This window comes from Chamaea fasciata, unplaced genomic scaffold (genome assembly GCF_029207755.1).
Source record: "Chamaea fasciata isolate MVZ Bird 193981 ecotype frontalis unplaced genomic scaffold, bChaFas1.0.hap1 SCAF_2, whole genome shotgun sequence".
Classification (NCBI taxonomy): Eukaryota; Metazoa; Chordata; class Aves; order Passeriformes; family Sylviidae; genus Chamaea; species Chamaea fasciata.
The window spans coordinates 80,726,832-80,740,905 of NW_027094087.1; the positions used below are offsets into that span (position 1 = coordinate 80,726,832).

Sequence of the window (14,074 nt, forward strand, 5' to 3'; positions counted from 1 at the left end):
GATGTTTAGCAACATGAAAACATGACAGGATTCCTATATATACCAGTCTGGGTGAGCTAATCAGTAGTTTTCCTTTTCCTCACCTTTCTGAGATTGATGTCATCTGTTTCATTTGAACTCCTCTCTGACATATGCCTTTTGCTGGTTACCAGGCAACCAGCATCATCGAGAAAGCTAAACATGTGCATCAACTATTATTCACATCAATGCTTTATCTCAGAGTACCTCAAAACATCTCTGCCAATTCACAATTTTAGTTTCCCAGCCTTCAGTCTCTGAGGAAAAGCTTTACATCACTAAATTCAGAAGAAAGTGGGGATGCAGTTTATTCATGAAAATAAAATTTTCTGAAAATTTTATTGAAGGTTTAAATATAGATCTAGAATTCTGACAGCTTGTTTTCTTCATTTTTCTTTTTTAAACCCAACAGATAAAACCTTAAACTTTCACTATTCATTTAGATCTCTTCAGGAAATCTGTAATAAAGCAGCACAGCTGAAGTATACAGGAAGATTTGCATTCTTTCTCACAAGGATATATCATTTTCTAAAGATCTTGTAGAATCCTACAAGATTTTCTAAAGATCTTGTAGAATCCTAAAGATCTTGTAGAAGTTGTGAAAAGTTTGAAGAGTAGCATCAATGTTGGGCTATTAAGAAATACATAAATAGAGAGAGTCCGGAGTAGTGAGATGAATCTATCATGGTATTCACATATATTTTTTCAGGTCAAAAATGAAATTAAATATTCAATCAGCATACAGTTTAATCATACTGAATATTATTTTCCAATTAAGAGTAGTGCTGTTCTGCAGAAGTTGCTCAAGCAAACTTGTATGAAGAAAATCCTGGCACAGAATAGACATTGGAAGACCTAGATGGATCTTTTGAACATGAATTTTAATTTTGTTTACTTCTGTTTGATGCTAAAATGAATATTTAATGCATGGAACAAAAAATATTCAGTGGCCACAAAGCATATGAAAGCTTACAGTGCAGAAATCAATATAAATTCACAACTGGGATACTAAGAGCTCTCTGTTTACCTAATGGTTAATTAATTAGCAATCAATTTGTGTCTGTTGTAATTGTCAAGAGAGTTCAAACTTGGTTTATGTTCCCCTGAGTCACACAGTTTTCAGCAGCTCTATCATTCAAATTTAGTTCCATATTTGTGAACAATCTGTTGATTTTTTAAAAATAAATTCCTGAAACAGATTAAACCTATAATATCCCTAAAATTTATAAAGATGACCTCAAGGATTGTGCATCCCTGACAAAAATGCTAAAGAACCTCTAGGAAACAGGCTAGAGATAACTTCTAAAAATGTAAACCATATATTATCCTACTCTCAAAAAAAAAAAAAAAATTCCAAACAAAAACCCAAACCAAACCAAACCAAAAAAAAACAAACAAACAAACAAAAAAAAACACCAAAAAAAAAACAACAAAAAAACCAAACACCCAAACAAAAAACCCTCTAAGTGTAAATGAACTGATAAAAAAATATTTTTAAATTAAAAATTAAGTATCTTCCTTCCCCAGCATCAGGTCAGGCTGAGAGGCCTATAGTTCCCTGGATGCTCCAAGAGGCTCTTCCTGTACATGGGTATAACGCTGACTTTCAGCCAGCTGCGATTGCCCCAGTTAGCCAGGACTGATGATAAATGATGAAAAGTGGTGCGGTGAACACTCCCAACAGCTCCTTCAGTATCCTTGAGTGGATTCTATCCTGCCCTACAGATCTGTGTGTCTAAGTACTGTAGAAGGTTGCTGACCATTTTCACCTAGATTATGGAGGCTTCTGCTTCCTGTTTACAGAGGAAATTGCTGACCAAATCTGGCCTTGAGTATACCCAAGACTTTGTCTTCTGCAGCTTTTCAACCCTCTTAATTTTATTTCCCTAATTAGTAAAAATAGCCATTTAAGTTAATTTCTGTCAGTCCTGCAATCCTCCTCACAACTGCTATAGCACCAATTGAAATTGTAATTAGTGTGTTAACCTTTATTTCTACAAAGAAACCAAAATGCATCCTGTAAAAATGTTTTATTCCAGAAGGTGTGGAGTGGCCCATTTCTTCTGTTTTCACACAGTGTGAAATAAGGAGTGTAAAGGAATATCAGGTCACCAGTGTAGGCAGTATTTTGTAATGTAAACCACATTACTGCATTTTAACAAAAGACTGGGAATGATGGACCAGCAGTTAACATAGTAAATATAGCAACAGTTGTCAAGCCATGCCTGCAAACCGTGGGTGTAAATTGTTATAATCTGTAGAAATTGTCCCAGCATCGTAACAATGTTCTGTAAATGGCAGTTCATGAACACAGACATCAATATATTGATGCAGCTAAGATTTAAAAAAATTATAGGATGTGTAAGGATATCACCACATTCCTGCCTGCCTCCTTGTAAATGCTCAGGAGCAGGTACTAAGCAGACACATATTTGTCAGGAATTCAAAAACCAACACATTTTTGCTTTGTTTTCTAAATCCCCACCAAGTGCTCTTCTGTATTCTCACAAAAAGAGTCTCTGCTGAATATTTGCTCTGCAGCAAAATTTAGACTGGATTTGTGGTGAGATCCTGGTGGATTTGGAGTTTGGATGACAACTTGAGAGTGACCAGAGTGTGCTGGCTACTGTCCTCCAGTTCCCAGCACTCCCAGCTGTGGGTTAAGCCAGCCCTGACAGAGGAGCAGAGAGGATTAAGAGCCTTTTGCAGACCAGCACTGCATAAATTATCACTTGTTATCAGGAAGGTTTGAGAAATGAAGAGGTCCAGCACATCTGTATATTCTAATTTGTCTCTTTCATGGAATCTGACACATGCCAGTTCTGGTACAAGCAGCACAGGAGGAAATAAATGGATTTGGGAATTGTTCAAAAGACAAATGGCTTTTTTTTTTCCTTAACTAATTATTTTTGTACAATATAGAGATTTGACAATCTTCTTCTTTACTAAAAATACACAATTTATAATATATTCCAGGGAAAACAAGTATTTGAAAAGCAACTTTGTATTTTCTGAGCATGAAAGTGATCAAATATGTTATTGATGAATTTTTAAAGCTAATTAATATAACAAATAAAAATCTATTGCTTTACAGTGATATGAAGACTCTGAATATTTTAAGAAAAAATAGAGGATCTTAAGAGGAGAGCAATTTGAATGGCCTTTTAATGTCCTTTGAACCTGCATAATTCTTTTATATATTATATTTTCTTAATAGTGAACAGAAAAGTCTACTTCAGAATTAAATGAAACACATGAATATTGGGGCTTCTTTTTCCTTTCACTATAGTATAAACACCATTTCTGCATTCTTAAAAATGGGTTTCTAATACATCTCTCCTGTATCTTAGTTTTGACAAGCGACAGCACTAAGAATTGCACCATCATTTTTCTAAAAGTGAAGATGCATATGAAGATACACATATGCCTCACACAGTCTAAAGCTTCAGGAACATACGGGTTGCATGGATCACTTTGTTTTCTGCTTTATAAGCATGGACAATCACAGCTGAGAAACACGCTCTAAAGTTCACAATTAAAACTTCTTTTCTAATTATTTTTCAACAGTATGTTTAGTGGTTTTATTAATGGTGAATCTTTCACACACAAAATGCTCACTGTTAAATAAAAGAATTTATCACCACAAATTTCTAAGTGAATTTTTATTAAACAGTTTCATGTGTTTCAAAATAAAGCTTTGTGGTCCAACCAGAACTAAAGGGTCTGATTAATAGGCTAATTGCTTCAATATTATTCAGTGCTGGAATTAGCAATGTAACAGGAAAAAAAAAAAAGACAGAAGGAAAACATGTAAAACATATCATACTGTACCTATGCCCGCACAATTCACTTTTGCACCTGTAACCTAATTTTAGTTCTATGAGTAGCTGCAAATCAAGACATTTCCTTTAATAACACCTCTTATCCGTATTGTGGGCTAAAAATATCTGGTAGTTTTCTGAAAAATACTAGAAATATGAAGTATAAAGAACTTAAAGGAAAAAATGAGATGATCAATAGAGTGCAAAATATTTTTTGACTTTTGCAACTTACTTTTAATGCTACTGTTGCATCAGAGGAAGCTAATATTGTCCTTCATCAAATTAAGAATCCTACCATATCCTTGCAATACATATAACCTTGAATTATTCTTTGCCAAAAATTATGCCAAATGCCAACAACAGCCACTGAGGGTGCTGAGTTTTTAGTATAAGCTTTTCAAAACCTATCTAAAAAAATTCTGATTTTATTGCATGCTTCACAAGACTTAAATATATTTTAATGTATATTTCTAAGGTATTTCATCTCATAATCAAACACTTATTAAATTAATTCCAGGTTAGCTATTTTTATTAAAATACTATATGTGAAGAAACAACACTGAGTTTTTTAAAAGTATTTTTTTTTTCTAATACTGTAAAACTAGGCATCCAACAACTTAAAGTTATTTTTAATGAGATTTCACAATCTTTTAGAATTCCACAACAGATTTGAGAAAACAAATATGCCCATGCTTATTTACTATCTCTTGAGGGAGATCAAGTTTCCAAGAAACAGAAATTAGCTAACTCTAAAAATATATTATATTACAAAGTTGGAAATAATATCCTTTCAACAACTGCATATATGGTACAATTGAGTGTGAATATTATTTAGGAACATTCATGACCCAACTTACCAATTTTTCCTTCAAAATAATTATTGGAAAAGAATAAAAAAGTTTCAATTCTGTCAGTTCTGAGAGAAAGGCTCATAAAAATTGGCAGTAAAAAGGAAAAACAAATAAAGTAATTAACATTCCAGGCCCAAACCCATGATTTTGAGGCAGAGAAAATAAATGATAAATACTTCAAAAAACGCCTTTATGAATGCTTTAACTCTTTAGTCATTGGCATGGCAATTCAATGGTAGTGATAGCATTTAACCAACCCAGTCCAGCTCAGCCCACACCAACAGAAAAGTGAACGAGCTAATTTAAGTACGCATACATTTTCTTCAGTACCAAGGAAAATTAAAAGTGGATCTCAAAATACTGTTTTTCAAAGAATGGCAGAGCTAAAGTCTGTCTCACTAGAGTTTTATATTCAAGTGCATTCTCAATTTTCTGCCGTTAGGCCATGGAATAACACTGTTTGTTTGAATGACTTGTATCTGTAACATGAGGATAACATGCTATCCAGAACCTCTCACGTCCAAATTAGGGCATTCATATTCATGTTGACAGACCATTACCTAATGTGAATTAAACTTAATTTTTTTTTTTTTTTTTTTTTTTTTTTTTTTTTTTTTTTTTTTTTTTTTGTTTGTTTGGTGGTAACCAAAAACCAGATCACATCAGAGAGAAACTGCTGATGCATCTTGCATCCCTGTACATTGTCTTGGCCAACGCCAAAAACCTGTGAACTGATAATGTCATGTATAATGGACTAAATTTATAAATCATCTGTATATAGGGATAATATCTTAAACTTATGACATGATTTTCAAAATATACCTCCATGCACCCAACTAAAATTATTTTCCTGTTTCAAAGAAGTAGTGATCAACTGTTTTCAATTTTGACTTTTAACACTCTGCAGGGAGGATCTCCAATGCTCAATTGAATAAAGGCATTAACTACAGACATTTCTTCAAATGCTTTCATAGATCCTAAAGGATTCTAACAGTAACAGTGAAAATGGCTAAAGGATTCTAACAGTAACAGTGAAAATGGTCTTAAAGATATCTTTAAAGGAATGTACCCAATGTCCTATTTCTTCCTGAATTCTCAGACCATTATGTTCAGTCAAGATGAATGAATATTCCTTTTTCCTGCAAGCCACAGTCATCTTCATAAGGTTCCTTTTTGCAGCCGTAGCATTTATCTTCATCACATTAATGATGAATGACATTTCTTGTTGCACTGTATTAATTAGTTCTCTCATTCTTGATATAAATTGGACAGTTCAGTTTTTTCTGTTGGCTTTGGGGAATAAAATAGGGATAGAAAGAGAAAATACAGGATAGACATAATTCACAACATTTTCAAACATACAATGTGTGTGAATTTGCAGTAGTGTTCAAATGGGAATGATTTAATAGAGTATCATTATCAGCCTTAGTTGCTCCCATGTATATAGATGGGTATACAGATATACAAAAAAATCATCATTCTATATAGAAAACAATTTCCTTTGAGGTAGCAGCTGTTTTATTTATGAAACTACTTGTATCCCTGGAAATAAAGAAAATGTATCACTGCTTTCAGATAAACAATACAGAGAACGTTTAAAAAAATTTTTTTCACAGTGTTCATCACTCAAGTCTAAAATTAAGAGATGTTTCAGTAACCTCCATAAGTGAGTCCACTATATTTCTAAGTGCAATAAAGGATAAAGATTTGTGGGAAAATGAAAAGATACATCCATTTTTCTATTATTTCTATTATTACATTTTACATCTTTAATGGAAAAACTTAACTTGAAAATGCTACTAGAACATGTCTCTTCTATGATCCCACTGAATATAAGAGGCATTGGGTCGATGCTGGAAATCAGTGTGTTGTGTTTAATTTTTTCCATTGTCAGCTTGAGAATCTTTGAATCTAGTGTCTTCCATTTACCATCCAAACAGACAACATTGGACTTAACTTTACAAGACTAATGAAGCCTACATTTTCAAGATCAGGAATCCATGCAATCTTAATGATACTTTTAGAAAGCTCAAATGATAGAAATGAGATTTACAGAAGCCAGAAACCTGGGATTAAACTGAACAATGAGTACTGGAAATGAGTATGACTAATACTTCTTTGTCAGGGAGAATTCAATGATAATCTGGAAGAAAATGTCTACCTCAATTCAAGATTCTTAACTATGGACTACATTCTTTGCCTTCAGGCATGCAAATGGATAAACTCACCATGAAACAAGCTAAAAAAAAGATGCCTTGATTGCTTTCTATGCAGCAATTCAGCACTAAGAGAAATCATCACTTCTCTGGGAAAAATCCGGCTGAAAGCTGCCCTCCTCTGATATTTGCAGTAGGTACATCCAGGTATTTCCACCCAGAACTCTGTCTTGGCATATTCAAGGTTTAGGGATTCGGGTCTCTTTCACAATATTACTTTCAGTGCAATATATTCAGCAATCATCATCCAGAGCAGGAACTAGGACTAATTCCTTTTTATTTTTTTAAATGCAAAGTAATTAATTATTTTCTTATAATGAATATGTAATTTGATTGGTTGGTTGTTTTTTTGTTTGGTTGGTTTTTTTTCCTCAAAAGGAAAACATATTAAAGTGTGTATTCCTGTAACCAGGCCTATGAAACATTCACCTGATAGCCTAAAGGATCCTGATTAAGGAAAGATAATGGGAGAGAGGTGTTAAATCAGCCAACTTTATTAAGCTCTTTCTATTCATATACTTAACAATAGAACTTTAAATCCCTAAAGAAAGCTGACCATTTCAAGTGTGATGAGAAATACTCTTGTACCTTTCTAAATCAGAACAGAGACACCAAAATCCATCTGTGGATCATGGCCTTTGCCATTTAATCTGGCTCCCAGTACCTAAACTTACAGCAAAGTATTAATTAATTTATGAAATTATTGGAAACCTCTGCTTTTACAAGCTTAGAAAGAAAATAAACACTACTAGATTGGTTTCTCTTTGTTCTTTTTTATGTGCGATTATAAATGACGTAACATACGGTCTTTTAAAGGAAAAAAAAACAACTTTGAGAAACTTTAAAGAAAAGGACTTTTTCAAATTGAATGCAGTAGCCATCCTCAGCTAGGTAAACTTTTATATGCTTAGATTTTATTCACAGGATGCAATTTGCTTTCAAACTACCTTTAAATCACAGCAAAATGGCCTTGTAGGTCACATCCTGTCTTCCTCCTGGAAAACTCTGGTTTTCCTTGGCTTTTAAGCCAGAGTGACACGTGTCAATTCTTTGATTGGCACATGTTAATTCTGAAGCAAGACGTCAATCTGTTGTTCCTGAAGCCAGTAACTGCCTCTCAGAAAAACTTGATACTGGATCTGGGGTCTGGACACTGAAATTAACAGCCCTTCAGGTATTACTTCCAGCCCCTCTTGCTATCAGTGCAATTGTCAGCCCTGAGGTGGAGAACCTGCATATCTCCTATTTAGAACCAGGATATGTTTTTACTGTGCATTTAAACCCACAGTCCTCTTGCAATTCTTATGCAATTGTCTGAACAAAACCCCACCTATAGCTTTTTGTCAGGTACAGTGACAGAAAGGCCCCTTCTTAAGTCACCCTACAAACCCATGGCATTTTTAGTTTTTGCAAAAAAAATCATTTAGTAGAAAAAAGTTCCTACTCACACTGCATTTTGCCAATCATGGCAGTTTCCCATGTTCAGAATTGAGGATATAATGTTTTAATGAAGAGATATTTTGTTTTCATAAACTTCAGTAAACACTAACGGCATAAATCCCTCATAAGCAAATATAAAATAAGCTTATCTTCCAGCTCATAGGAGAGGAGCTTAATATCCACTTCTTTTAGATAAGTAATTTTGGAACCGTACTGGGTAAACATTTCAAAAGCAATTAAAAAAGTAATCCTAGATTTTTGATAAAGAACTTGAACATCCTGTGACCTGTAAGCATACCAAAATACTTTTTTAATTGAAGAGTATTGTATTGTGTATAACTACATCCAACTTACCAGAAAAACAAGTAAAAAGTTACTAACAGCGAGATGGGCATTTGCTTTACACTTGTTTTAAAGACTTTTTTATTTACATGGCCATTTTGATCAGCTGCAGTGTAAGCAATGTACCTTTCTTTTGCAAACAAAAAATAACCCTGAAAATACATAGATGGGAATTGAAAGCTCAATATAAAATCAACACCTGGATTTTCATATACCATTCCCATGGTAGCAGATCCTAATTTCTCAATAAAATATGATTATGACTAAGAAAACAATTACTGTTTTTATTTTACTTGGGACTCCATAAAATCCAAACATAATATCTAAAAAGGAGACAAAGCAATATCAGAGCTTTAGACAAGGATGAATACAAAATTTATTGTATAGTCCTTAACTGTACCACAAATGACAAGAAGTAAGGGGGCAAATATAGGGAGAGTAAAAAAATGGAAAGAAGAAATACAAACGCTTTTTTTCACTTATATGGTCTCTATTTGATATCATCCGGTGGCAGGAAAATTACTTTGTAAGATGCCATATGCACTGATGGAGAAGCACTGCTATTCAGCAAAGAAAGATAACACAATGCAGAAACTTAAAGTGCAAATGGTAGAGGTAGAGATAGAGCTAGTTGATTTTTCTTGAGCAAATGAAATAAAAGTATCTCCAGCATTTTAGGGCACACATTATCTGATTTAAAAACCACAAAGCATCTGACTAAAAAATCTGCAGCTGACTGCTGACATTTTGTTTACCATAAATGAAACTATTTTTCATTATTATTCCTTTGTTTAGTATCTGCTTCCAATCCCCTAGTTGCTGTTTTCCTTTTTTCCTTTGCTCCCTAAATAGTATGTCTCTTAATATGAATTAACCATTTAAAAACAGAAACTAAATCCAAACCAGCATCAAAGCTACTGACACCACCAAAAACAGTAAAAAAAGCCAAAGTCCTCTTGTTCTTTAGTAACCCTGCCTTGAAGAAAAGTTAGCCAGATTTGAATGCATGTTTTTATCAGGTTTGGGAGTTTCTGAATGGGATAATGTAACAGGATGTGTTACCTGTAAGTTTTGACAGTGGTGGGACTGGAGGAATGGTCTCTGTGAGAGGAGGCCCGGGGCTGCCCCGTGCTAAGTACAGGAGCTCCAGCTGGCTCTGATGGACTCATCACAGGGCACAACTCAGCCCTTCAGCCAAGTGTGAGATGCCTCTGGGAAACACATTTGAGAAAGAGGACCACACTTAGGTGGTGTGGGAGGGTAGGCAGGTGGAATACCAGGGTCAGGTGAGCAGTAGATACTTCATAGCAAAGCTGGTTAAACCCCTGGAGGGGCTGCAGCCTGTGTTGGACACATATTGGAATGGGTACTTTCCTGTAGGGAGTGTGACATATGGAGGACTTACACTGGAGCAGCAGAAAGGAATAGGGAGAAAGTGAACTGGGAGAAAAGTGCAAGAAACAGAAATGGTAGGAAGTGAAATGTCACTAGCTTCCTGTGCTTCACTGAAGAGCCTGCAGTAGTAAAAAGGTAGGTAAAGATCAGGAAATGAGGAGGAGAGGTGCTTTCAATAATTGCATAAATGTTTGCCTTATTTTCAGAATATTTCAATCAGTATTTAAATTTTAATTAGTAATAAATTCCCAAAGTGGAGTCTGTTTGGCTTGTGACAGTAACTAGTGGGTGATTTCTCATGATTACTTTCATCCATGAATTTTTTTCCACTACTGGTCTTTTTGTTTTTTCCTTCATCTTGTGGTAAGTTGGACTGAGCAACTGGTTGGGTGTTTGGCTGCCAATCAGGGCCAAACTAAAGCACAAGAAAACCACAGGGGGCTTACTTTTATGCTTTTGAGGGTTGCTCAATTGTGCGATGATTTCTGACCATTCTAAGTGAACACAAAGAATGAAAACAATTCTGTCAGATATGAGACTTTGAAAGGATGGTAACTTCAAATACTATGTTATTATAGATGTTGGAAGATGGAAAACCCTTTAAAAAGCACATTTGTTGCTATAAGCATAATGTAGATAATTAAACTTGTTCAGTTGTGAGATAAATACAAAAATCACAAGGCAGTCATATAAATCCTTAAAAAGTATTGCTGCTGGAGAAAAGTAGATACATTAAAAATGATATTGCACACAGAAATCTCTTCCACTAGACAAATAACAAAAACTAAGGTAGGAGCAAGACACCAAGTAAAGGGGACAGAAAAACTGCATGGATGAGCCTGGAGCCTCTATCAAATACAAGAGAGAGGGAAGATATTTTATGGGATTTGGAAAAAGGGACAGGCCATATGGGAGGACTATAGGAACATTTTCAGGAATGAAAGAGGAAGGCCAAGGCCCACCTGGAATTGAGTCTGGCAAGGACAACAAGAAGGGCTCCTATAAGAACATCAGCCGCAAAAGGAAGATTGGGGAAAATGTGAGGCTGCTGCTGAACCAAATGGGTGATGGAAGACACAGAGAAGATGGAAATAATGAATGTCTTCTATGCCTTAGACTTTCCTGCTGAGATAAGCTCTCAGGAATCCTAGCTCTTGGATATAAGAGGGGAAGTCTGAAGAAAGAAAGACTTCCCTTTGGTCAGAGAGGGTTGGGTCAGAGATCAGCTAGGCAGAGTAAACACCCATAAATCCACGGGCCCTGATGGGGCGCACCCATGGGTGTTGAGGGAGCTGGCAGATGTTGCTAAGTCACTATCTATTATCTTTGAAAAATCATGGAGAACAGGAGAGGTGTCCAGGTACAGGAGGAAAGCCAATGTTGCTCCCATCCTCAAATGACAAGAAGGAGGACCTAGGAAACTACTGGCAAGTCAGCCTCAACTCCTTCCCTGGAAAGGTAATGGAACACTTCGTTCTGGAGGTCCATCAGCAGTAAAAGCAACTGTAGTATAGAAAAAGAGAAATGGAAAAAATTAACCAATTTCTCCTCAACTGACAAAAGTAGTTGTAGTACTGTGAGCAGGAGGTAATATTAAGAATAAAGACGAACCATCAGTAGATCATCAATATTAAAAGTAGGAATGGAGAAGAAATTGATAAACCCAGCTGCATCTAAGTTACTGTATTTCCCACATTTGTACTTGGTGTTCATGTGAACACATATGCCTAAAGAAAAAGTTAGGCCTTCAATCTTTTTCAATGTATGCTATAATATAAATTCAGATATCATTTGATTAGAGCAATAAGTTCTTACAGTACTGGGTAGTACTTGAAGAAATTACAGAGCTTCAAGGGAAAAAAAAAAATCTGTCAAAAAACCTGCCCTCTTCTTTGTAGATAAGAGTCACATAATGTAAAAATATTTTGTGGTCTTTTTCAATCATTTTAATGGAGAAGTTCAACAGCACTAATGTTTAATGCAGAGGGCTTAATACATACTTCATATATCTAAATCTTGTTTACATATATAGGGGGAGGGGGGGAAAGAAGCATAAACCCATCTGTTTGGTGTATTTTTCCTCCTTTCTGGCCTCCACAAAGGAAAAGATAACATGAAAGCAGTAATCTTTTTTCTAATTAAGCTAAAAATTAGGACATAATTTAAGCATACTGGAGAAGATGATGCTTGTCTATAGATGCAAAACTAGACATCTTGAGCAGCTTTTAAAGAGACTGTGCATTCAGTCCAACCAGGAGAGTAAAAAGATAATAGAACATAAAATGGAGGATGAAACTAACTTCAGTGAAAGTACATGGTTCTTCAGCAGGGTTAGTGGAAGGCATGATGCAGGAAGAGCATCACACTGTCTTCCATTAGAAATAAAAGCATTAGGTAGCTATTTTGTGTAAGGTTTTAAGGAAAAGGATCCTAAGGAGAGAACTGAGCAAAAAGAGTATTCTTTGCATTTTATGTTCGAAAAAGAAGACCAAACCATGTTTTCTTCTACCGGTGAATGTCAGCATATTTTTTTTTTTTTAACAAAGGATTTTGCTGTTTATCAACAAATTGAAAAATTGACCTGTTTTTATAGATAAATGGCAAAAATAATAAATCTATTTCCCACTCAAATATTTAGTTTCCTTCTATTGTTTGAGAAATTTCTCATAAGTCATAAGAAATGTAGATAACATTATTCTCTTGGAGAAGAAGCTAAGAGATGAACAACTTTCATCACAAGAACAAAATTAAGATATTGTTGGCTGCATGGACAATAGAGTCCATTCTCTCACACCTGCCAAGTCCAGCTTCTTCCCTCCCTTTCAAATAAAGAAATCAAATTATGAACGGTTAAACAAAGCAGATTTTTTTTTCTTAAGATAAAGGAAATAACTTTTTGATATAATGAAAGAAATAATTTGTTTCTTTTCCCCCAGCACTACGCTACATTCATGACTAAAAGGAAGAAAACACCTAAAGAGCAAGTGATGAGAGAAGTAGCACAATACTGATAAAAATTTTAGACTCTCAGATATGGGAAAAGATTTGAGAAAACGTTTCAAACTCTTATACTAAAAACTAGAGTCCACTACTTCTGTTTCTGAAAACAGCAGAAGAGATGGTAATAATAATCTTCTAAGGTAATTTGACTTTATATTTTCTTAATGGGTGGACTTATACCTCAAGCTGTAGAGCAGTGATGCACTTGCACTTGATAAGTTTGGTATGACATGTAAAGATAAAATAAAATGCAAAGGTTTTGTATTCCAGTATGCAACCATACACAGGAAATCAAATAAATCCAAACATTACCAATCCAGGTAAGAGTTTTCATCAGGAGTGTCTATAATTGACAAATGAGTAGACTGTCTTAATAGTGTGTACACTAAATGACAAAAAGTTGTGGCTACACCATAAATATTGAATACAAGATATTTAAAAATATTGAATGTGATTAAATTTTCCTTAATTAATTGTTAATAAAAATTGCTCACTTGTAAACTTAAAAAATCTTATTGAAATTGGGAAATCTGTCACATTTTATGATGTGAGTTGCTAAATGCCTGGCTCATGCTAAACTGACACATTACCTGTGTACTCATCACAAAATCCCTTCTAAATTGGCATAAGAATAATAAAGTTTTTGTGTACAAAAGAATGAAGCCAGTAGAACAGACAAATAGGTCCGCAACTGATTGCAAATTTCTTTCTGCTTACCTCAAGAGTTGTTATGATCTTCAGACAGCTTTTCTGTCAAGATATGAATAAGTAACTTCAATTAAACCTTGCAATACCCAAAGGTAGGGAATATAAACCTTGTAAACAAGACACAGCTGTCATACAGAATTTAATTCCTTGGAACCCATCAGAATCCCTAGTCAGCACCACTGTTTCCACTGAGATTTTTGGTAAATCGATGGTGAATTAGATAAAACCTACTGGGAAAAAAAAATACCCAAACAAACCTGCAACAGCTTACAGGTTGTAACTG

General features: G+C 34.8%; 1 protein-coding gene and 1 long non-coding RNA gene across 2 annotated transcripts in view; both read right to left on the reverse strand.

The window, feature by feature from the left end:
- The window catches only part of NALF1 (NALCN channel auxiliary factor 1), a 443,602-nt gene that overhangs the window by 120,890 nt on the left and 308,638 nt on the right, over positions 1 to 14,074 (reverse strand). The window lies entirely within an intron of this gene.
- Positions 4,453 to 9,870, reverse strand: LOC136285365 (uncharacterized). Its single transcript, XR_010719431.1, has 2 exons — positions 9,751 to 9,870; positions 4,453 to 5,980 (listed from the first exon to the last, which is right to left on the reverse strand). It is a non-coding gene; the product is annotated as an uncharacterized lncRNA (long non-coding RNA).